This window comes from Triticum aestivum, chromosome 1D, assembly GCF_018294505.1.
Source record: "Triticum aestivum cultivar Chinese Spring chromosome 1D, IWGSC CS RefSeq v2.1, whole genome shotgun sequence".
NCBI classification, from domain to species: domain Eukaryota; kingdom Viridiplantae; phylum Streptophyta; class Magnoliopsida; order Poales; family Poaceae; genus Triticum; species Triticum aestivum.
The window spans coordinates 389,813,254-389,836,665 of NC_057796.1; positions in this window are offsets into that span (position 1 = coordinate 389,813,254).

Sequence of the window (23,412 nt, forward strand, 5' to 3'; positions counted from 1 at the left end):
ATAAAGTAAACGGTTAGTCCATAATAATAATAGTCATATACCTCATAAGTCATAGGTCAAAATCAAAGTTCTAGTCTAGCCGTTTCTCCATCCGAAGACCGTCACTATGCCCCATCTCAGACTGTAGTCCTTACCCATGGACCTGGCTATCCGAATAGATATAACCTCTGCAGAGGGTGTACTCTTTACCCACGAGTAACAGATTTATTTAGTCCATCGGGACTAATTCCGCCTACGGCCTTTTAATTGAAAATGCGCCTGACCTGCACACACCAGCTTAACTTACCGGTGTCTGGAATCACCCACGACACCTGTCAAGCAAAACTCTAAGTGGGGAGGCTACAACCTCGACGTAGCATGGGATCAAATTTATATCGCGCACTCTAAGGGGTGCCCCCCTCTTGGTCCCAACCGGAAACACCCATGCCCCCGGACCAGGTGGCATGCCTACCGGAGGCCTCCGGTATCTTCCACCATGGCCTCTCTGTACGGTGTGTGCTTTGGTAAGGGGTTGACAACTTACTGAACCATACCCTGCCTGTGGCAGGGACAAGTGGTAGTACAAAACAAGTAGGGGAAGTTACTGAACAAGACTCGACCTACGGCCGACTCAGGAGGTCCAAGTATTCTCCATAAGACAAATATATTTCCATTAACAGATAAAGTCACCACCCATCAAACCTCACCATGCCATACCGGACACACTCGTCTCGACGAGGAACTAGGGACAAACTCGTGTCTACCCAAGACAGCGACCTTCCCGGCTTCCTTCCGGTATGCATGAAAAGCTCACGAGGATGACTACTATCATCAGCATGACTATTACTACCAGCAAGGAATCTCCATTGTGCATTCATGCGAATGATTTTTATCGTCACATAAAAATAACGTATGCTCCAAGTCAAGTGGTGTTGTAACTATATCAAAACACCTCACAAAAATATTATGCCAGAGTTCAGAATGCTTGCCTTCAAGAGTATGCAAGGGGGTGCACTTTTTGAAGGTTTTCTCCTCTGTCCATTTCCTATTTTGAAAAAAATATTCAAATAGCAAATATTTCAAAAACAGTACAAAAAGTTGTCCCAAATATTTTTTGAAATAAATCTTAAAATAAACTAGATGAAATTTGAGAGAGGTAGGACAAAGAATCAACTCATTTGGAGTTTTATTTTAAAAGATGTAGCCAGTCAAAGTTTGGTCAAAGTTCTGTTTTAAAAATAAACAGAAAAGAAAACGTTTCGGAGGGGCTTACGCTTTCGGTTCAGCGAAAACGTATTTTGTGAAACACGTCTCCACTTAAAACACGCGTCGGCGGAGCTGGGTCGCTGACAGTGGGTCCAGCGGGCCCACTGGTCAGGTTTGACCAGTCCTTTCTCCCTCCTCTGCCTTTGCCCGAACGGAGGCGGGACTCCGGCGATCGCTGTCGGCGATTGGCGGCTCTTCGCGGGCTCCGGAGGGCAGGGATGGATCCATGGCTCCAGGGCGGTCCTCCCGGTGGTCGAGGGGGCCGTGGGGGTGATGGGAGTCGCCGGCGGCGAGCTCCGCGGCGGAGGAGGTTTCGGGCATGATTGGGGGTTTGGGCTGTGGTGGCTCTCGATCGAAGCTAAGAGGATGGGCGACTCCGTGAGGTCGAGGGGAAACGAATGGTGGTGTTGGAGGCATGGTGGAGGGTCTGGTTGCGATGAATCGCACCGGAAGGTGGCGGCGGCCGAACCGACCAGAGTCGAGGAAGACGGCTACCATCCATCGAATGCAGGCCGTGGGGGTGCTATGGGGGTGGCCTGGGGTCGCATGAGTGCTTGGAGGAGCTCAGGGGCCTCCTTAAATAGGGGTTCGAGGTTGGTCCCGCGGCGGCCGTGGATAAGAACACCGGCGACCGTCGCTCTGTAGCTGCAGGGCGACGTGGCGGCGACGAGCGCGTGCCGACGAGTATGCGGATGAGCTCGGGCTGTTCACGGGGGCAGCTGGCGCGCGCGGGTGGCTTGGGCGGCGCCGCCCACGGCAGAGCCCGCTGCCGACGCCGGCGTGCCGCAAGGGAGCCCTGACGGCGGCGCTGTAGGGCGCCAGGGGTGGCTTGGAGGTTTCTGGCGAGTGGGCGAGGGTAGTGCGTGGCTCTGCAGTCGAGCAAGGTCCAGGGGCGGGACGCGGCGAGGGCGGCAGTGCGACGCGGCGGCTCGGTGCGCGCGCGTGCAAAACGTGCGCTCTGGGCGCGCCCAGAGCACGCACGCGACGTGCTCGATGAAATGCCAGGGCAGCCTAGAGTGTTAGAGGGAGGCTGGCAATTAACAGGACTAGGTTAGGAGTAGCTAGGATCTTAGTGGACATGCTGGATGGGTCAGGGGCTCAAGTTCATAATGCCAACTAGAAAACATGCCAAAACTGTCCATGAACACAAGGTGTTCGACAGAATGCTAAGTGTATCTAGGCAACTCTTGGAGTGGCCAAAAACTCCAGACCAGTGTCTCTTTAGATGTAGGTGATGATGGCAAGGTTAGATTAGCAAAAACAGAAACTTGTTAGTGCAAGTTTCTGAGAAAAACCAGTTTTGGGCAGAAACTAAAGGCTATCATGGCATGCACTTAGAATCCTCCAATGGGTCCACTCTCCTGGACTTAAGGGTTTTGTAGGGAGGACTACAAGTAGGAAAAAGTTCAGGGTTACTAGAGCAAAATAAAATAGGGTTGCAGTACAAATCACCAAACTGGGGCAGAGAGAAGATGAGGTTGATTCACTCAAATATTTCAAAGAACACCAATGGCTTTTTGCATAGAGTTGAATTATATGCATCTACGGACATCTCCAAACACTTGGAAGAATCTTTAAAGGAATAGTTAAATGGGTTGAAGTGCAAAAATACCTACAGGACCAGATTTGAAAAGTTGATGTAGAGCTCAAAATCTCCAATAACCAAAAGATATTTTTGCATAAAAATGATGTGGAAACATCACATGACATCCCCAAATTTTGGTGAAATTTTTAAATGCATTAATCAAATGGTTGCAGTGCAAAAGAGGTTCCAATTTTATGAAAAGTCATTTTAAAGGAATAAAGCTCAGGAAAAGCAATTATGCAATTAAATCCACTGATAAAGAATTCTTTTATAGGGAGAGTATACAAGTCCAATAATACTTTTGGAAAGTTTCCACTTGAGGTAAAAACTCCACAATATTAAAGAAAAGGGAGGTTCTGAAATCAAGGGATAAATCCAGACAAATGGAAAAGTTTAATCTCCTGGCAAAATTTTAATTAATAAAACAAGGTCAAAATTTTGGGGTGTCACAGATTCCCTACTGCGGAGAGCCCCCGGGGCGTGTACATCCCCACCCTGACACGTGGCTTGCACGACAGGACTAGACAAGGTGTGTCTGGGCACTCGTGAGCCAGCGCGGGACTCACGAGGCCCTACCTCAAGGTGGGTTGCGCCTGGTCTTGGTTCTTGTTTGCTGTGGTGGTCCTGCGAGGTGGTTAGACAACCTGCGCCGAAAGAATCTCTTGAGGTTATCGCGTGAGAAGGCCAAGCACCAACGGCCCCAGGAGGTGACGTGAACGGGGCCGGCCCGCCAGATAGAGCTCAGCCGTTGGTTTTATTGACGCTGCAGGGACAGGCCCGAGCACAGACGCCGTGCCTAACCCTCTCACACGAAGGGTCCTGAAGAAAGATGACCGGCGCGCGGCTCCCGTGGTGGGTGACAGTTAAGCAGGTGATAGTCATAGATAAATAGGCATGAAAAGCAGGCTAGGTTGGGTAAATGCAGGAACGATACATGCCACTGGGTCGGACCCGAGCGGCTTGGGGATGATGCAGCCCGAGGGGCACCCTCAACAGAGTAAGCTAAAGGCATAAAAAGGGTACATGCCATAGGGATATACCCATGCGGCCTGGGAATGATGCGGCCCTGGGGGCGCTCCTAGCTAAATGAACTTGGAAAATGTCACCTGGTTCTGTTGTTGAAGGCATGTTGGGGCAGCTGAAGATGCGTGGTGCAGGGGTTGCTCCTCACGAGCCACCGGGATCCTGAGCCTCGAGAGGCTCTGGGGGTCCAGGCGTTTCCTTGAGGACCGTCTCCATCTCCGCCAGGACTGCGTGGTGCCTGGCCTCCTGAGCTGCCAGGATGCTCCGCAGGCTACGCTAGAAGATGGACGCCACGCTCGGTAGGCCAAAAGGCATGCAAACGTAGCTGTGAGGTGGGCCCTCGCAGCGTCCCACGCGTGAAGGCCAGAAAAGCTCCTGAGATGCGACCCTATTGAGCCCTGGGACATCGATGCAGACGCGCAGCCCGACATCCTCGCCTGGATGGGGAGCTGCGCCCGGTGAGAGACGGTCGCCGTGCATGGCTCTCGCGTCTTGCAGTTCCTGAGTGGTCTTGGTAATGAAGTCCTGAGCGCTGGGCGCTCCTCGCTCTGTGTCCTCCTGAGGGAGACGTGCCGCAAAGCACGCCTCCATGTGGTGCCCGAGCACCTCCCTCATGATGTTGGCGAGGTCTGAGGCCCTCTAGAAGAGAGCCCCTGAGCCCTGCCCGAGGAGGGCGCCGGGCGCGCCTTCCTATGCGAGGGAGGGAGGCGCCCCAGGCACGGACGCCGATCCTGACGAGGCGCCACTTGCGGCGCCGCTCTCCTGAGGCCCGGTGCGGAGTAGCTGCTTCTTCTTCTTGGGGATAGCCTCAGGAGGATACTCGCCCTTGCTGTTTGGGTCTTTAATTGACGCTGCTTGGAAGGCGCGCTCGAGGGAGCACACTGCATCTCTCTCATCGCACGGGACCACGATGATCCCGCCGCTCCCTGGCATCTTGAGGACGTTGTAGCCGTGGTGTGTTACTGCCATGAACTTGGCCAGGGCTAGGTACCCGAGGATGGCGTTGTATGGCAGACGAATGTGGGCAACGTCGAAGTCGATGAGCTCGGTGCGGTAGTTGTTGCGTTCTCTGAAGGTGACGGGAAGGCGGACCTGCCCTATCGGTGTGGTGGAGCCGTCGGTTACTCCTGAGAAGGGCTTGGTAGGCTGAAGCTGATCGTATGGCACTTGAAGGCTGTCAAATGTCTCGACGGACAGGACGTTAAGCCCTGCGCCGCCGTTGATGAGGGTCTTGGTGACTTGTACGTTGCTGATGATGAGTGAGCAAAGCATCAGGAGAGCGCCAGCGGTTGCCGCACACTTGAGCTGATCGGCCGAACTGAAGGTGATGGCGCACTTGGACCACCTGAGCGGGCGCGTGGCCTCGAGCCTGGGGAGGACTGCGTTAACCTCACGGGCAAATTGCTTGAAGATGCATTGAGAGGCTGGGGCTTGAGCTCCGCCCAAGATGCAGGCGGTCGCACGCGGCTCCTGGAAGCCCCCAGCCCCCTCGTCCTGATGGTGGTCGTCGTTCCTAGCCCCGGTCATTGTGCTCGGGGCGTCGACCGAAGCGTCCATCTCGAATGGCCCTAAGCTCTTGACAGTCATTGGTGCTATGGCTGTGCACGTTGTGGAAGGCGCAGAATGGTCGGCTGCTCTTGGATGACTCGGGCTGGTCCCTGCCGCGCTTCGTGTCCGGCTCTGCCACGAGCACGGCCACTCCCTTCCGCTTCACGTCCTTGGCCTTGGCTTTCTTCTCCTCCGGGTCGGCAGTTGGGAGCTCGAGGAGGGAGAGGCGCCCTTCCTCAGCTCTTGCGCACTTGGTCGCCAGGTTGAACAGCTCCAGAGATGTGCACAGCTCCTCGTGAATGGCAAACTCATCCTTCATCTTGACATCGTGGACGCCATTAGAGAACGCCGAGATGATGGCCTCGTCCGTCACCTTGGGGATCTTGAGGCGAATGTTGTTGAAGCGCTGGATGTACTTCTGGAGGGTCTCTCCTGGTTGCAGCTTGACGCGGAACAGGTCACCCACGGCCGGGGGGTGGTCGCGAGTGCCCTGGAAGTTGGCGACGAAGCGGTCGCGCATCTCGTCCCAGGAGGAGATCGAGCCCGGAGGCAGGTTCAGGAGCCACGAACGAGCGTCGTCCTTGAGCGCCATGGGGAACCAGTTCGCCATGACTTTCTCATCGCCGTTGGTCGCCTCGATGCTCAGCTCGTAGAACTGCAAGAACTCTGCAGGGTCGGGGGTGCCGTGGTAGCGAGGAGGCAGATCCAGCTTGAACTTGCCCGGCTAGGCGACGCTACGCAGCTCGGGGGTGAAGGCGCGGCAGCCTGCCGTGGTCACTGAGGCCCGCTGTGGAGGTGGAGCTTGATCCTGGTGCCCACACGCCGCCACGGCAAGTGGTGCACGGCCCTGCCGCGGCAAGCGATCCTGACGTGGCGGTGCATGGAGCGGTGGAGCATTCTCTTGTGGTCGAGGAACTTCTTGGCAACTTCTTTGTTCACGCGCGGGTGCTTGGCCCGGCGGGTCGCGCCGTGGGGCCGCATGTCTTGGCACCAGGGCGCCGTCTTGGCGCAGAGGTGGTGGAGGCACTCCGTGAGCTACGTCGCCCGTAGCCGGTGGTGGACAAGGCAGCGAGAGGGACGGTGCAGGGGAGCCCCCTACCGCGCTGACGAGCTCGGCGATGCGGTCCAACCAGTCCTCGTAGAGGTCGTCGACCGGTCGGTAACGTAGGAGCTTGTGCCATGAGTAGCTTGGCCCGCACGTCCGTGGGAGCACGACGAGCGTGAGATGATGAACCGGCGGGGGTCAGCGACGGAGTGGCGGTACGGCCGTCCCGCCGCACCGAGGGGTGTAGCGAGGATGATTGCTGCTCGTTCCCCGCCGGGCCGGTGGTGGCGTTGGCGGCAGGCGATGGAGAACGACGGGGAGGCCCGCCGACAGGAGCCGTCTGAGCGACGCAGGCGGCGAGGGCGGCCCTGCGCTCAGCGCGGGCTCGACGGGCGTCCGACATGGAGGCGATGAAGCGATGGGATGTGGATCGGCGGAAGGAAAACTCCGGCGCACCCCTACCTGGCGGGCCAAATGTTGGATTTCGGGTTCCGGCAAAACCCTTGAGGTTCGAACACTGGGGTGCGCATGAAGATCTCCCCCTACCTAATCACGCCCTCACCCTCACCGCGATCTCAAAGTCAAGCTCGACGAACTCGCAACACAAGGGACACAAGATTTATACTGGTTCGGGCCACCGTTGTGGTGTAATACCCTACTCTAGTGTGGTGGTGTTGGATTGTCTCTTGGGCTGAGGATGAACAGTACAAGGGAAAGAACAGCCTCCTGAGGCGAGGTGTTCTTGTGCTCGGTGAGCTGGTGGGTGTGAGGATGGAATGGATCTGATCTGTTGCCCCCTACTGTGGTGGCTAGTCCTATTTATATAGGCCCTGGTCCTCTTCCCAAATATTGAGCGGGAAGGGATCCCACAACGGCCAAGTTTGAAGGGGGACAGCTAGTACAGGCTATCCTGACTAAAGGTGGTCTTCACCTGCCAAAGGCTCTGGTGGTGACGCTGTCTTGGGCTCCACGGTGACCTCCATCCTGCCGTCCTGCTCGTCTTGGTCTCATTGCACTGATATGGAATCCATTGCCTGACGCCTCGGAACTCCTCGCCTGCGCTTGCCCCCTTAGCACCAAAGAGGAAATGAGGATGCTGCGATCGCTGGCACCCGCCTGGCCTTGCTCGTCATGGCTTGCGTCACGGGAAACCTTGAGAGGTACCCCTTGCCTTGATCTCTCCGCCCCTCGCGAGCCAACCCGGCGAGGCCGCTCCCGAGGGGGTCTTGCGTCGTCCACCTCGCTAGGCTTGGCCCCTCGCGAGGGTCTTGAGTGTTTGCTGGTGAAGTTCGGCCGTACTGGGCCGCTAGAGGAGCCACGCCATGGGCCGCAGGGGGGCAAGTCTGGGGACCGCCGTTCCCAGAACGCCGACACCAGGAGACTATCATATGGTGTGAGACATATGCCGTCAAGCTTATCTTATTGTCTTATCTTTTTGTCTAGTATGATTAGTAGATTGTGAGCTTATGTTATCCTGTGCCCTTTACTTCATGCTCACACACTTTACCTTGCCTCCATGCTTAGTGTCATTTATATTGTTGCAAGGATTGCCTTGTCTATAAAATATAGGGGGAGTGTTGACCCTAGTATGTGTGCCGTGCAGTCCAAAGCATATCTATAGAGTGCACACATCTAGGGGGAGCATGTCTATATTTTATAAATGTTGGGTTTTCTTATGTTCATTTTATATCCTTATGTGCAAATCCAGTATTGTCCTCAATCTACCAAAAAGGGGGAGATTGTAAGGGCATATTTCTCCCTGTGTGGTTTTGGTGATTGATGACAATGCATTTGCGGACTAATCGTGTGCATTGAGCATTTCAGATATCTCATGTCTAGGCACAAGACGATTCAGTGCCCCTCGGAGCCTATCAAAGATGATGTTTCTCTATGTTTCTTTTCGGTGGATTTGAGTTGTAGGAAAGCCATCCTATTTAGAGGAGGTCCCCTTCGGAAAGGTTAGGGTGGAATCAACACGTACACATCTCTTCCTTTGCACCACCTTTCCTTCGCTTCATTGGAGCACCGGTCATTTTCCCTTGTCTATGCGAAGATGAAGGCCTCCAAGTGCTATAGTTTCTGTGGCGTGCGGTAGTACTGCTCAAGGGAGCAGTAGTACCGCAGTGGTCCACGGTAGTACCGCCCAGGGTAGCGGTAGTACCGCGTTTTGCGGTAGTACCGCTCCTCGCGAGCGGTAGTACCCTGGCCTCTAGCCCAGAACGCTGGCACGCACGGAAGTAGGTGTCGGCGTTCTGGGAACGGGGGTCCCTAGACTTGCCTGCCTGCAGCCCACAGCGAGGCTAAGCCAGCAGGTCGTACAACCCATCTCCATCAACAGGGCATCCAAGACTCTTGCGAGGGGTCAAGCCTCGCGGGACAGACGATGCAAGACCTCCTCAGGAGTGGCCTCGTCAGGCAGGCTCACGAGGAGCGGAGATATCAAGGCGGGGCAAACCTCACAAGGCTCTCGTGACATGAGCCATGACGATCGGCGCCAGGCGGGCGTCAGCGCACGCAGCGTCCTTGTTTCCTCTTTGGTGCCAAGGAGGCCAGCGCAGGCGAGGAGTACCGAGGCATCAAGCAAGGGAAGAGGACCAGGGCCTCTATAAATAGGTCTAGCCACCACAGTAGTAGGCATCGAATCCAGAGACACGCACAAGTTCGCAGGCACAAGAGCACCTCAACCTTAGGAGGTTGTTCTTCCCCCTTGTACTGTTCATCACCAGCCCAAGAGGCAATCCACCACCACCACACTGGAGTAGGGTATTACACCACAACGGTGGCCCAAACTAGTATAAATCTCGTGTCTTTCTGTGTTGCGAGTTCGTTGAGTTCGTCCGCGAGATCTTAGCGAGCTAGGGTGTAGATGGGTAGGAGGGAAAGTCTCCGCGCGCACCCCAGTGCTCGAACCTTAAGGGTTTGCCGGAACCCCACATCCGACATTTGGCGCGCCAGGTAGGGGTGCGCCGGAGCTCCTCTCCACCAACCTGCGCCCTGCGCCGCCGCACTTCGCCTCCATGGCAGGTGCCCAGCCATCCGCCTCTGCGGCCGACATCGACAGCGGGGCATCGGGGTACCGAGCCCTGGCCCCCGCCCTACGGCGAGTGCGGTGGCCAACCAAGTTCAAGCCAGAGATGCCGCCGAATTACGACGGCGCGGCAGACCCGACGCCATTCCTGCTGGCGTACGAGGAGGCTGTCCTCGAAGCCGGAGGCAACGACAAGATCATGGCCAACTGGTTCCCCATGGCCCTCGCCGACGAACCGCGCGCCTGGCTGCTCAACCTCCCGGGATCGACGGTGGCCTCCTGGAGAGAACTCCGCGACCTCTTCGCCGCTCGCTACGCGGTGTCGGCGCACCACGCTGTCACGGCCCTGCTGGGCGGCTCTCAAGCACCACCTTCAGATCGCCACGTCAAGCCGTTCCTCCGTCAGATCGGGGTCACCTCCAAGCGCCCGGGGGCTCCGCTGGGTTGGGCTGCACAAGAGGCCGACCTCACCTTCGGCTCAGAAGACCACCCCAACTCCACCACCTGCTCCGGCATGCTCCCAATGCTCTGCACGTCCACCATCTGCAACGTGGCCGTTACCAAGACCCTTATCGACGGCGGTGCCGGCCTCAACTTGCTCTCCGTAGAAGCTTTCAGCCTCCTTCACGTGCCGCTCGAGCGGCTTAGCCTCACCAGGCCCTTCTCGGGAGTAGGTGGTGGAGCTGCCCACTCTCTGGGGCAGATCCGCCTCCTTGTCACCTTCGGCACGCGCGACAACTACCGCACCGAACTGGTGGACTTCGACATCGCCCGCATCGGTCTCCCGTACAACGCCATCCTCGGATACCCAGCTCTCGCTCAGTTCATGGCGGCGACTCACCCGGTCTACAACCTCATGAAGATGCCAGGTAGCAAGGGTGTCCTCACCATCAAGGGGGACACTAAGGAGGCCGTGACGGCGCTCAGGCTCGCCTTCAAAAACCGCGGCAGCAGTACAGCCCGCCGGCGCCAGTACCCCCGAGGCCAAGGAGGCCGCGCCTACCAAGAAGAAGTAGCTGTTCACCCAAGACAAGGCAGAAACCAAGCAAGTGTCGGTCAACGAGGACGAGCCTTCGGGGGTCACCTTTACCATAGGAGCCGTCCTTGACCCGGGACAAGAAGAAGCCTTGGTGAGGTTCTTGCGCGCGAACAAGGAGATATTCGCGTGGGAGCCCAATCAGCTGGTAGGGGTCCCGAGGGAGGTGATCCAGCATCATCTAAGGGTATGCCCCAACACACGCCCCGTGAAGCAGCAAGCAAGACGGCAGTCCACTGAGAAGCAGGCCTTCATCGTCCAAGAGACACGCAAACTGGAGGCGGCAGGTGCCATCCGAGAAGTTCGATATCCTGAATGGCTGGCGAACCCCGTTGTAGTGCCGAAGAAAGGCGGGAAGGAACGGATGTGCGTCGACTTTACCAACCTTAACAAAGCCTGCCCCCAAGATCCGTTCGCACTCCCGCGCATCGACCAGATTGTCGACTCCACCGCCGAGTGTGACCTGCTGTGCTTCCTGGATGCGTTCTCAGGGTATCATCAGATCAAGATGGCGGTGGAAGATGTGGAGAAGACAGCCTTCCTGACACCATGTGGGGTGTACTACTACACCTGCATGCCCTTCGGGCTGCGCAACGCGGGCGCGACCTTTCAGCGGTTGATGCACATCGCCCTGGGGCGGCAGCTCGGGAGAAACACAGAGGCCTATGTCGATGACATAGTGGTCAAGTCTCGCGAGGCGAGGACATTGATTCAAGACTTGGAGGAGACCTTTGAGAGCCCGCGCCAAGTGAACTTGAGGCTTAACCCGAAGAAGTGCATGTTCGGCGTCCCCTCCGGCAAGCTGCTGGGTTTCCTCGTATCCCACCGAGGGATCGAGGCGAACCCGGAGAAGATCAAGGCCATCGAGGACATGAGCCCACCACAAACCCTCAAAGAAATGCAGAAGCTAGCAGGGCGGGTGACTGCATTAGGGCGTTTCATCTCCAAGCTGGGAGAGCACGCCTTGCCCTTCTTCAAGCTCATGAAGAAGAAGGGCCCGTTCGAGTGGACCCCGGAGGCCAACCAGGCCTTCCAAGACCTCAAGAAATACCTTACCAGCCCTCCGGTGATGGTGGCACCACGACCTCTCGAGCCCCTGGTACTCTACCTTGCCGCCACCCCGTACTCCGCCAGCGTGGCACTGGTGGCGGTTCGGGAGGAGCGCCAAGCCAAGGGCGCGCTACGCCAAGCCAGAGCTGAAGCGGCGCAGAGTCAGGGGGGCGCAGCAAAGACGTCAGCGGTGGGAGACCAAGCTCGGCAGGACAACATCGCAGAAGCTCCTGAGGACAGTCAAGTCTCAGGAACCCCTCCACCTCAGGAGATGCCCCAGTCTCTGCAGGATCCGAGCCCCGACAGTGTGCCAGCCCTCATCGAACACCCGGTGTACTTCATCAGCACCGTACTGCGAGACGCGAGGGCACGCTACCCCATGCCTCAGAAGCTCCTGCTCGCACTCTTGGTGGCCTCACGCAAGCTGCGACACTACTTCCAGGGGCACCCCATCAAGGTCGTCTCAGCCTACCCATTGGAGAGGGTACTCAGGAGCCCTAACTCAGCTAGAAGGGTCGCTGAGTGCAACATCGAGTTGCAAGCATTCCAGTTGGAGTTCAGCACTACCAGGGTCATCAAGGGGGCCGCGCTCGCTGACTTTGTGGCGGAATGGACGGATGCCCCGACACCTGAGGAAGGAGAAGACCGGCCCACCTCCCAGGAAGCGAGGCTCCAGATGCCTGGGTCATGTATTTCGATGGCGCCTTTGCGCACCAGGGCACGGGGGCTAGAGCAGTGCTCATCTCGCCCACTCAGGACAAGCTCTACTACGACGTGCAACTCTGCTTTCAGCACGGCGAGAAGGTCTCCAACAATATCGCGGAATACGAAGGCCTCATAGATGGCCTGAAGGCTGCGGCGGCCCTAGGGGTGAAGCGCCTTACCGTCAGAGGCGACTCGCAACTCCTCGTCAACTTCTCCAACAAGGTGTATGAGCCGAAGGACGAGCATATGGAGGCCTACCTCGCGGAGGTGCGCAAGATGGAAAAACAGTTCTCGGGCCTGGAGCTGCAGCACGTGCCCCAGGGCACCAACAAGGAAGCCGACGACATCGCCAGGAGAGCATCCAAGCGGCAACCGCAGGAGCCCGGTGTCTTTGAGGAGCGGCTCTTCAAGCCATCAGCTACGCCACCCCTTTCAAGCACGACTTAGCCGCGGTTGATGTATTTTAATTAAGTCAAGTATCCAGTTCTCTACAACCGGATATTAACAAGTTCCCATCTGCCACATAACCGCGGGCACGGCTTTCGAAAGATAATACCCTGTAGGGTTGTCCCAACTTAGCCCATTATAAGCTCTCATGGTCAACGAAGGATATTCCTTCTCCCGGGAAGACCCGATCAGTCTCGGAATCCCGGTTTACAAGACATTTCGACAATGGTAAAACAAGACCAGCAAGACCGCCCGAATGTGCCGACAAATCCCGATAGGAGCTGCACATATCTCGTTCTTAGGGCACACCGGATGAGCCAGACGTCGGGTTGGCATAGACCCTGGTTGCCTTGGGGGCACCGGACATCGCTCGGTTTGGACCAGCACTCAGAGGAGCACTGGCTCGGGGGGGCTAAAATAAAGATGACCCTCGGGAGCGCGACTCCCTAGGGAAAATATATAGGTAGTGGCGGGAAGGAAAATATAAAACAAATGTTGGGCCTTTCTGGAAGAGTTCTATTCAAAGCAAACTGTCAAGGGGTCCCCATAACACCCAACCGCGTTAGGAACGCAAAATCAAGGAACATAACACCGGTTTGACGGAAACTAGGGTGGCAAGAGTGGAATAAAACACCAGGCATAAGGCCGAGCCTTCCACCCTTTACCAAGTATATAGATGCATTAATTAAATAATAGTTATTGTGATATCCCAACAAAGTTCATGATATCCATGTTCCAACATGGAACAAACTTCTTCATCTTCACCTGCAACTAGCAACGCTATAAAAGGGGCTGAGCAAAAGTGGTAACATAGCCAAACAACGGTTTTCTAGGAAGGGTGAAAAAGGTTAGAGGCTGACATGGCAATCTGGGAGGCTTAAAGAGCAAGTGATAGGTAGCGCAGCATAGCGATAGAACGAACAACGAGCAAGCAAAGATAGAAGTGATATCGAAGGTAATGGTCATCTTGCCTGAAATCCCGCTAGGAAGAAGAACGAGTCCATGAAGAAGACAAACGGACGTAGTCGAACGAATCCTCACAACTCCGGAACGAAACCGAAGCTAACGAGAGAAGCAAACCGGAAAGGAGCAAGCAACATGGTAGACGCACAAGCATAAACATGGCATGATGCACAACCAAGGATGATGCATGTCCGGTTTAAATATGCATGGCATGACAAAGTGTACAAACAATACTACAACTTAAATGGAGCTCAAAATGCAACGAGTTGCATATTGACGAAACACCACATGCAGGTATTTAGTTCGCTCTCGCTTATGTACCCAACAATATTAAATGTTGTTAAACATGGCAAGAGATGAAGCATAATAAAACTACCTTTCTGGGCAATTTACATGGGGTCAGAAACAACAAACAACAATCCCGGAAAATCCCATATGCATATTATGAATTTGGTACTGTTCTGCCCTAAACCATATTTTAGAGTTGCTAAACATTCAAGATGAGTGCACCATGTTAAACTAGACATTTTTCCACCCCATTTACATATAAAGTTTATTAAATTTGGAGCTACGGTTATTTAGTTATGAAATAAATCATTTTAGCATGGCATTTCAGCAAAATAATAGCAAACAACAAGTTACACATTTCAAACAATGAGGAGAGCAGCATATTCTGAATCTAGATGAAATTCTAAGCATTTTACATGTTTAAACCCTTTTAATCTGATGCACGGTGAGATATTAAATGCATGAAATATGATGGTTTTTCTGTAAAACAGTAATTCACTGGATAATAGCTGAATCGCAAAGACTAAAAAAAACATACGCCGACTGGAACTGAGATCTGGCCCAAGACGCGAGGGAGATGCTCACATCGGGCCTTGAGGCCTTGGAGAGGAGGCCCAAGCGGGGCAGTGGAGATGGCGAGGCTGGACGAGGCCCACGCTCGTCGTCCTGCGCTCAGACAGGAGGCAAAGCAGGCAGGGCTTGGCGCAGTGGCTTCAGACGAAGCAAGGCGCGGCAGCGGCAGGTCTTGGCAAGGACGTTGGTGGCGGCGAGCTTGCGGGCACGCAGAGGGAGGTCGAAGACGGCGGGCCAGCGCCGTATCTGGACGGACGCGAAGCAGGGCGGGGCCGTCCTGCTCGTGCAGGGGCGAAGCAGAGGAGGCGAGCAGGGCGGAACCAGAGACGGAGGGAGTCGGCGGTGGAGAAGCTCCAGGCAGCGTCGTTGTCTCTTGTTCGAGCAAACAGAGAGGGAGAGATGTGAGGTGAGGGAGAAAGACAGGGAAGGGAGAGGAAGGAGGTGGGGTGCGGGAGCGGCCTTGTTCGCGGATCGCCGGTGGAGGAGCGCTCGGGCGCTGCTGCTGCTCCAGTCAGCAGCCATGGTTCCCTGCGAGGAACAACGAGACGGGCAGGCACGATCAGGGAGGAGCAGTGTGAGGAGGGAAGGAAGAGCAGGGAGGAAGGGCGCGGTCCTGCGTGCTCGGGGCGGGGGCGCCATGGACAGAGAGAAGGGAGCTTGAGCTCCTGGTTGTTCCTGGAGGACGACGGGGTCCTGGTCGGTGGCTTCGATTGCCGGCGGGAGAAGTGACTCGGGGTCGTGGACGAGCTCCTGGCTCGGCTCGAGGCAGGGAAGGATGGTTAGCTGCGGGTGGATTTGGATCGGGAGGATCCCGAGGTTGAAGAGGGCTGGCGGCGGCGGCTGGGAGGATGGGACAAGGCTCGTCTATATATAGGAACAATAGGATTTGGTTTGGACCCTCCGATTAAAATCGGATGGACTTGGATAAATAGGTTAGGGGCCCAATTAAGAAAACGGAGATGTTATATAGATGTTTGGGGATAAAACCGGACCCAACGGTCACGACTGTCCGGGTCGGGTTCGGGGCAGCTTTCGGACACGCGCGAGGGGTCGATGCACTGTGCAAAGAGGGTTAGGCGGTCACGGTCAAGAGGGAACCGAAAACCCGATTTTTCTGGAACGGTCAACGAAGGCAAAGCGGACAAGAGGGAAGGTGATGAAGGTGAAGGGCGAAACGTCAATGACTAACGAATGCAAGTTTTGTAAAATGATGGCAACAAAGTGCCGATGCAATGCAAATGATGACATGACGAATGCAACAAACAAATGAAACATGCGGCAACAAAGAAAAACAAGGAAGTCGTCTGGAGCGTCGGTCTCGGGGCGTCACAACACTCCTCCACCTACAAGAGATCTCGTCCTGAGATCTAAGGATGGCGCCGGAGAGAAACCGAAGAGGAAGAGGTAAAACAAAGTTGCTTCTTTGACAAATGAGTGAAACCCACACACCTTGAGAGGTTGAACAAATCGAAAGAAAGAATACAATGGAGGTGAACGAGATTGCAAACACTGCGTTAGCAGAGAAGAACAAAGAACATGATGAGAACCAAGAGCTTAGGGAACAAGATAGATTTTGAAGCCACTCCAGTTAAAACAAGATAGAGAAGGAATAAGAATTATATAATTTGGACAGCACTCCGACTGAAAAATGGAAGGAATTAGCATGAACTTGAGAAGATGGGATGATACTTAATGAAATCAACAACACACTGCCTCCGGAACTATTGAAAAATTGCACAAGGGGTAAGAAAGATTTTAGACCGCACTCTGGTTGAGGAAGGAGGCAAAACTTGATAAGATGAGAGAGCTCGAATGAAAACACGACACTCCGGTTAAATGGATAAGCAAGGAAAAGAACATGATCTCCAAAATGAGATGATGGGTCGAAGAAAACATCACAATGCCTTCGGGACAAATGAAAGAGTGGAATCAAGAGAGCAGAGAAGAGAACAACAACTTCTATCACAATTGAATTTGAAAGAGCCTCCTTAAAAAGAAGGATTGAACGGAGTTGTTGGAAAACCAACAACGAAAAGAATAAGCTTGTAGTGGACTTATGGAAACATCTCAACATTATGAGGTGACAAACGGCCACTAAAGGAAGCCATTGATTTGAGTGAGAGCACCAAGGCGATGAAAAACTTCTTTCACCAAGAGAATAGGAGAAAACTTGGATCATTGATAAGCACCATAATAGCAACATTCCTTAGGGAAGGCTTTAGGTGAAACATGACACAAGATAAATCCAACGAAGAGATTGGTGGATTTAAAATACTCATTCTTGACAACATGTGAATCATGAAACGCGAACTCAAATTGTCAAGAATGACATAACACCACCTCAAATGATAAGGTAGAACGAATTGCACTTTGGAATGCAGGAAGAATATTTGAGCTCTTCCAACAAGAATCTTGAGAACACTTCGAGAATGAATTAAATCCTTGATGAACCACCATGAAGAAACTCCATGAAGAACTCCGGTAAAAAGGATGATAGAAAGAAAGAGAAGTTGAAAACACAAGGTGAAGCCTTGAAGTGATAAGATGAAGCTTTGAAATGATATAACCGAGAAAACTTGGAACTCCGGAAAGAAAGATGAACAAATGAAATCAAGAATTTTGATGAACCTCCGGAATAAGGAATTGAATTTACTCGATGAAACAAGAATAAGAATTAAATTATGCTCATCCTTCACCAATTAAATTGATGACAAGCAATGGATTTGGCATACTACTTATTCTCGGAGAAAGGATTAAGATAGATATGGCGCAAACTTGGGAAGGTCTTCAATGAACCACCGGTAGGATTGGTAAGAACGAATGAATCTATATAATAATGAAGGAAGAGAACTCTTGAATGAACCACCGTAAGAAATGAGAATGAACGAAGAAAAGATAAAGAAACACCGGGAAGAATTAGAAAATGAACGATGATACTTGAGAGAATTTAGATACAAGTGAACGCAGAGATCCCGAGCTGATTAGTTGAATGATGCACCGGTATGATTTGGAGACGAGAGCTGAAAGCTTGAATGAATAATTCTGAGATGATGGGCTCCGGAGAATCAAACTGAAAAGACTCCTGAAATGCTCCGGATGGGTGAAAAGAATTCTCACAATTGAAAACAATTATGAGAGGATGTCATAAGCTAGAACTATGAATCTTGAAGAGAACGGAGCAAGATTTAAGAGAAACTCTTCTTCGATCTTCAAATGTTGAGAATGACGATGAGAAACACCACCATGAATTGTTGAGGCACTCCGGAATGAAAATTGGAAAGGTTGAACCAATGATGAAAGAATTTGAAAGATCTTGGGGAAAGACATCTGACTGATGATAACTCATTCTTACGTCAAACTTGGAGAAGAATTTCGGAGTAGCTCCGGAAAATTAGAAGAGTCAGGTAAGATCCTGGGAAAAGACCTGTGGGTTAGGGCCCACTCAAAAGAACCACCGTTGAACGATTGCTTGAAAAGAGAGATTGCACCGGTTGAATTAAATGGTTTGAATGAGATAGCATCCTCAAAAGAACTTGAGTGAATTGAGAATGGAAACTTGAATCTTCTGAGATATCTTCAATTGAATAGTGAGAAGTGGATGATTAAGAGGTGCACCGGTATGAGAAAAACATTTGAAACAAGGAAAAGATATGATCGGCAAAGCTTGAATTTAATCCACTCGAGATGAAAGAGAACGAATAATGATGAAGTTAAGGCTCCGTTAGTATCTTCCTGAGAATCACCGGATAAGAACATTGACGGAAAGAATGGAGAGACTTCCCATCTATAAGATGGATACTTGATTAAGAAATCTGAGTCCTTGAAGAAAAAGGGTGGGAGGGCGGGGAAAACAAAGACAACTTGGGACGGATGAAGCAAACACCGTTGCAAAGAACTGAGAATTGATCTCGCGAATGTTGAAATGATCGGATCCACTTGAAAAAGAGCACGTCGGTTGGAAAAGAATTGGCATGAAAATCTCGATGATCAAGAAGGATTGGTATTCACAAAGAGGTATGAGAACACCGCTTAGGAAAGGTATGGAATCAACACTTGACTTCGAAGCAACTTGAATACCACAAACCAAAACAAAACAAAGGATTGGCTTAGGAAATAAGCCGGAAACAAACATATGATAGATCCCATATCGTATCATGTGTCCGTTGGAAAGATAATCTAGGAGCTACTTGAATCCCTACATATAAACTCCCGAAACTTTCTGGTTATGCAATCAGGTGTTGGGGATACACGGGACGCAATATATCTCACCCAAACTAACAATACCTAGATCCAGTTGTATCCATCCTTCAACACATAACCAAGAAACCTTCGGAAATCATTTACCTCAACCTTCGAAAAGCATACATTATACGAGTTATGGCAATACTCCCGAACTCCCGCCCCAGTACTGGGTGGCGTCGAGGTGATCTCACCAACAACTGCAAAAAAGAGATTTTCGATGTCGGCGAAACTCAGGTATTCCAGAACTGCAACGATAAAATTGTGACGACAACACCTCAGAGCTCAACTCCCGGGGACACTTCCACAACCCCTAAATGTGAGCAGGCACCAAGAACAATGTTCTCGTCACAAAACCATCGGAATGATTCCAAGATACCCGCGTGACCCTAAATTTTTTTGTGAAATTTGAGGAGAGGAGAGTCAAAACTTCTACGTCAGGGGGCCTCACCAGAACGTGGAAGGGACTGAGGAGTAAAAAGAATCCTACTCTCCGATATATATAATCCTAAGACTCAAAACATTTTTTTCTAGACTCAACAACGCCAGCGATTCGATCAAGCAGGGGGCTCTGATACCAACTTGTAACGCCCACGATGCGGCTATATCTCCCATGTGTCGAGGCACGACTTGGAGGCATAACCGCATGGTGGTTTTGTCGCAAGAAGGGTCATCTTCACACAATCCCATGTAATGAACAAGAATGGGATAAAGAGTTGGCTTACAATCGCCACTTCGCACAATACATAAATTAAACATACATCATTCAGAGTACAATCAAGGTCCGAGTACGTAACCGAAATAAAAGCAGACAACCCCAAATGCTAGATCCCTGATCGTCCCAACTGGGCTCCACTACTGATCATCAGGAAACGAAACATAGTAACGACCAAGTTCCTCGTCGAACTCCCACTTGAGCTCGGTTGCGTCACCTGCACTAGTATCGTCGGCACCTGCAACTATTTTGGTAGAATCTGTGAGTCACGAGGACTCAGCAATCTCACACCCGCGAGATCAAGACTATTTAAGCTTATAGGAAGGATGGGGTAATGAGGTGGAGCTGCAGCAAGCACTAAGCATATATGGTGGCTAACATACGCAAATAAGGGCGAGAAGAGGAGCAACGCAACGGTCGCGAAGCTAGAAGTGATCCTGAAACTGCTTACGTTCATACATAACCCAAACCGTGTTCACTTCCCGGAAACCGCCGAAAAGAGACCATCACGGCTACACACGCGGTTGATGTATTTTAATTAAGTCAAGTGTCCAGTTCTCTACAACCGGATATTAACAAGTTCCCATCTGCCACATAACCGCGGGCACGGCTTTCGAAAGATAATACCATGCAGGGGTGTCCCAACTTAGCCCATTATAAGCTCTCACAGTCAACGAAGGACATTCCTTCTCTCGGGAAGACCCGATCAGTCTCGGAATCCCAGTTTACAAGACATTTCGACAATGGTGAAACAAGACCAGCAAGATGTCGGGACCCCGATTCCAAGTCACATCGATCTAGCCGGTAACACCTCATATCACTTTGCAGCCTCACGCACGGTATTCCCACGGGTGTCGCCTTACCATGGCCCGGGACCGTTTGCGTCTTTTGGCTCACGTATATGATAGTGTCGCTAGCATCCATATGATAGAGAACCCGGGCCGACATGACTAGTCGTGAACCCAAAGTGGCACTAACTTACAGGGACAGGCATACATGAATCAACATCGAGCATGTCGGTCAGCAGCGTGCGAATCCGGGCTGTAGCACTGGGCTAACAGGACTCCGGTGAACCGGGCTGTAGCAGGCTAGGCAGAACTCCGGATGTCACCGCGTGACATTTCCCCGAAGGGACAGACACAGGAACGAAGTGAATCACATGCCGGCCAGTCAAGTGTTCCGGAGCAGTAGTGCTGGGCTAGCAGGACTCCGGTGAACCGGGCTGTAGCAGACTACTATGGCTCATGGAAGCACGAGACTACATTTCCCCATAAGAGAGGCTACCAAGGATAAAAAACTAGGTTGTCGGATCCCACACATACCAAGCATTTCAATCATACACACAATATGCTCGATATGTGCAAATACAACATGGCATCACAACAAGACTCTACGACTCAGAGTATTTATTCATTAGGCTCCGAAGAGCCAGATATTACAAACATGGGTCTCATGACCCAACATTCAGAGCATACAAGTCAAAGCACATGCGGAAGCTTAACATGTCTGAGTACAGACATCTACAAATGAAAAAGGCTGAGAAGCCTGACTATCTACCAGATCCTGCCGAGGGCACAAGATCGTAGCTGAGGTATCAAGCTAAACGTCGAAGTCCACACGGAACTACTAGCGAGACTGACGTCTCTATGCAAAACATAAAATAGGCAAACGTGAGTACAAATGTACGCAGCAAGACTTACATCAGAACTAGCTACATATGCATCGGTATCAACAAAGGGGGTGGTGGAGTTTAACTGCAGCAAGCCAGCTTTGACTCGGTGGCTATCCTGAACTATGACTGCAAGTAACTCTTTTGTGGTGGCGCACACGAGTCCACAAATTCACCATATCAATACTCCACTATGGATCCGCTCCCGTCTCCCTACGAGAACGCCATCCATAGCACTCACGCTTATCTTGCGCATTTTAGAGTATCCACTTTCACTTGTCTATGAACTGTTATAGGCGACCCAGAAGTCCTTTACCGCGAACACGGCTATTCGAATAGATCATATTAACCCTGCAGGGGTGTACTTCGTCACACACGCTCTCGCCACTTACCACCATGTACACGTTGTGTACCTCGGCAACCTTCAAGCGGGAGCCTGGCGAGGGAGTCGGCTACGACCTGACTAACCACACAAGTCTCTCGTCCAGGTTTATCGCCTATTCGGGTTCCATCCGCAAGGAGATCCGGCCAGGGTGTCGCTCACGGCCCCAAACGATGTGTGCAGGGTTCCCAAGCCCACCTCGACGGATGGATCTACGCTTGGTACACCGTGCCACGGTGCCTAGTATGTCCCAAGCCCACCTGTACCGAGTACCACTTCGTAGACTACTAACACTACCTACAAACACCAGAAACTAGTTGCAACTCCTGGACAGAGATCAGGTTGATTAATAAGTCGAGAGGGGCACTTAAGCATTCCAATGCGTGGTAGTAGTTGTTTCATGGATCACAAACACAGAACTCAGTTCCTGAGGACGGCTGCAATGAGACAACCCACCATGTACTCCTACATGGCCTCTCACCGCTACCTTTACCAAATTGTGTTCACACACTTAGCTCTCACACAGTAGGACATGTTCACAACTTTCCAATTCATTCCCGATGAATCAGACCTGACACAACTCTAAGCAATAGCAGGCATGACAAACAAGCATGAATGAGTAGGCACATCAGGGCTCAAACAACTCCTACTCATGCTAGTGGGTTTCATCTATTTACTGTGGCAATGACAGGTCATGCAGAGGATAAAGGGGTTCAGCTACCGCAGCAAGTAACAGATGAATCGTTGTTGTCCTAATGCAGTAAAAGAGAGCAGGAGCGAGAGAGTGGGATTGTATCGGAATGAGCAAGGGGATTTTGCTTGCCTGGCACTTCTGAAGATATTATAGTTCTTCATCGGTGTCATCGAACTCATCATCGGAACCACGTCTATCGAGAGGGGACAACCACCGGCAAACAAGGAAGAACACAATCAATGCAATGCAACAATTATGATGCATGCTAAGGCATGGCAATATGAATGTGTTTTGGCTAATGCAACTACAAACAGATGGGTTTGGGTCATTTTGAACCAAAGGTTCAATCCCAAACTCAAATTATGAATTTAAATAGTGCCTTATCATGTTTTGAACTAAACAGCAAGGTTAAGTTGTTTAGACATGCATGAAACCAGTACAGATGGATAGAATGGATTTTTCTGATCATTTTTCATATATAAATCTTTTCAATCTGAGTTATATATTATTTTCTATGATTTTTAGAAGTTTGCTACATTTTTTGGAATTTCCTGTATAAGAATAATTCCAGTAATTAAATTACTGCGTCAGCGTTGCGTCATGCTGATCTCAGCAGGTCAACAGGCGCCGTCCAGGTCAAACCTGACGTGTGGGGTCCACACGTCAGTGACTAACTAACTAACCTAAGTTAATTAGTGTTAAACTAATACTAACATAAAAGTGTCAGTGGGGGTTGGCCCACGCGTCAGTGACAGAGTGGAGGTCAAACAGGGTCAACCCGGGTCAAACTCGCCGGAGTTGACCCGGGGCTCGTCGCCGGCAGGGCCAGAGACGGCGGAGGGGCTCGGGATTCCTCCTACGGCGACCAAATGGCCGGCGGAGGGCATCTACGCGACGAGGAGGCTCGTCCGCGTCGAGTGGTGCACGCAGTAGCGGCTCCAGTGGCCTAAGTCGACGGCGGCAGCGACTTGCACGGCGGCCGGAGTTCGGGCGTCCGTGAGGACGACGCTGCGGTGCACGGGAGAAGGAGCTGGTGCGTGCGTTCGGCTCCTGAGAGCATGGTTAGCAGGCGGGTGCTACTGGGGCGAGCGGAGGAGCTCGGGAGCGCGGGTCTCGCTGGCCATGGCGATGGCCGGAGCTCGGTTTCGCGGGGGCGGCGGCTAACGGGCGAGAACGG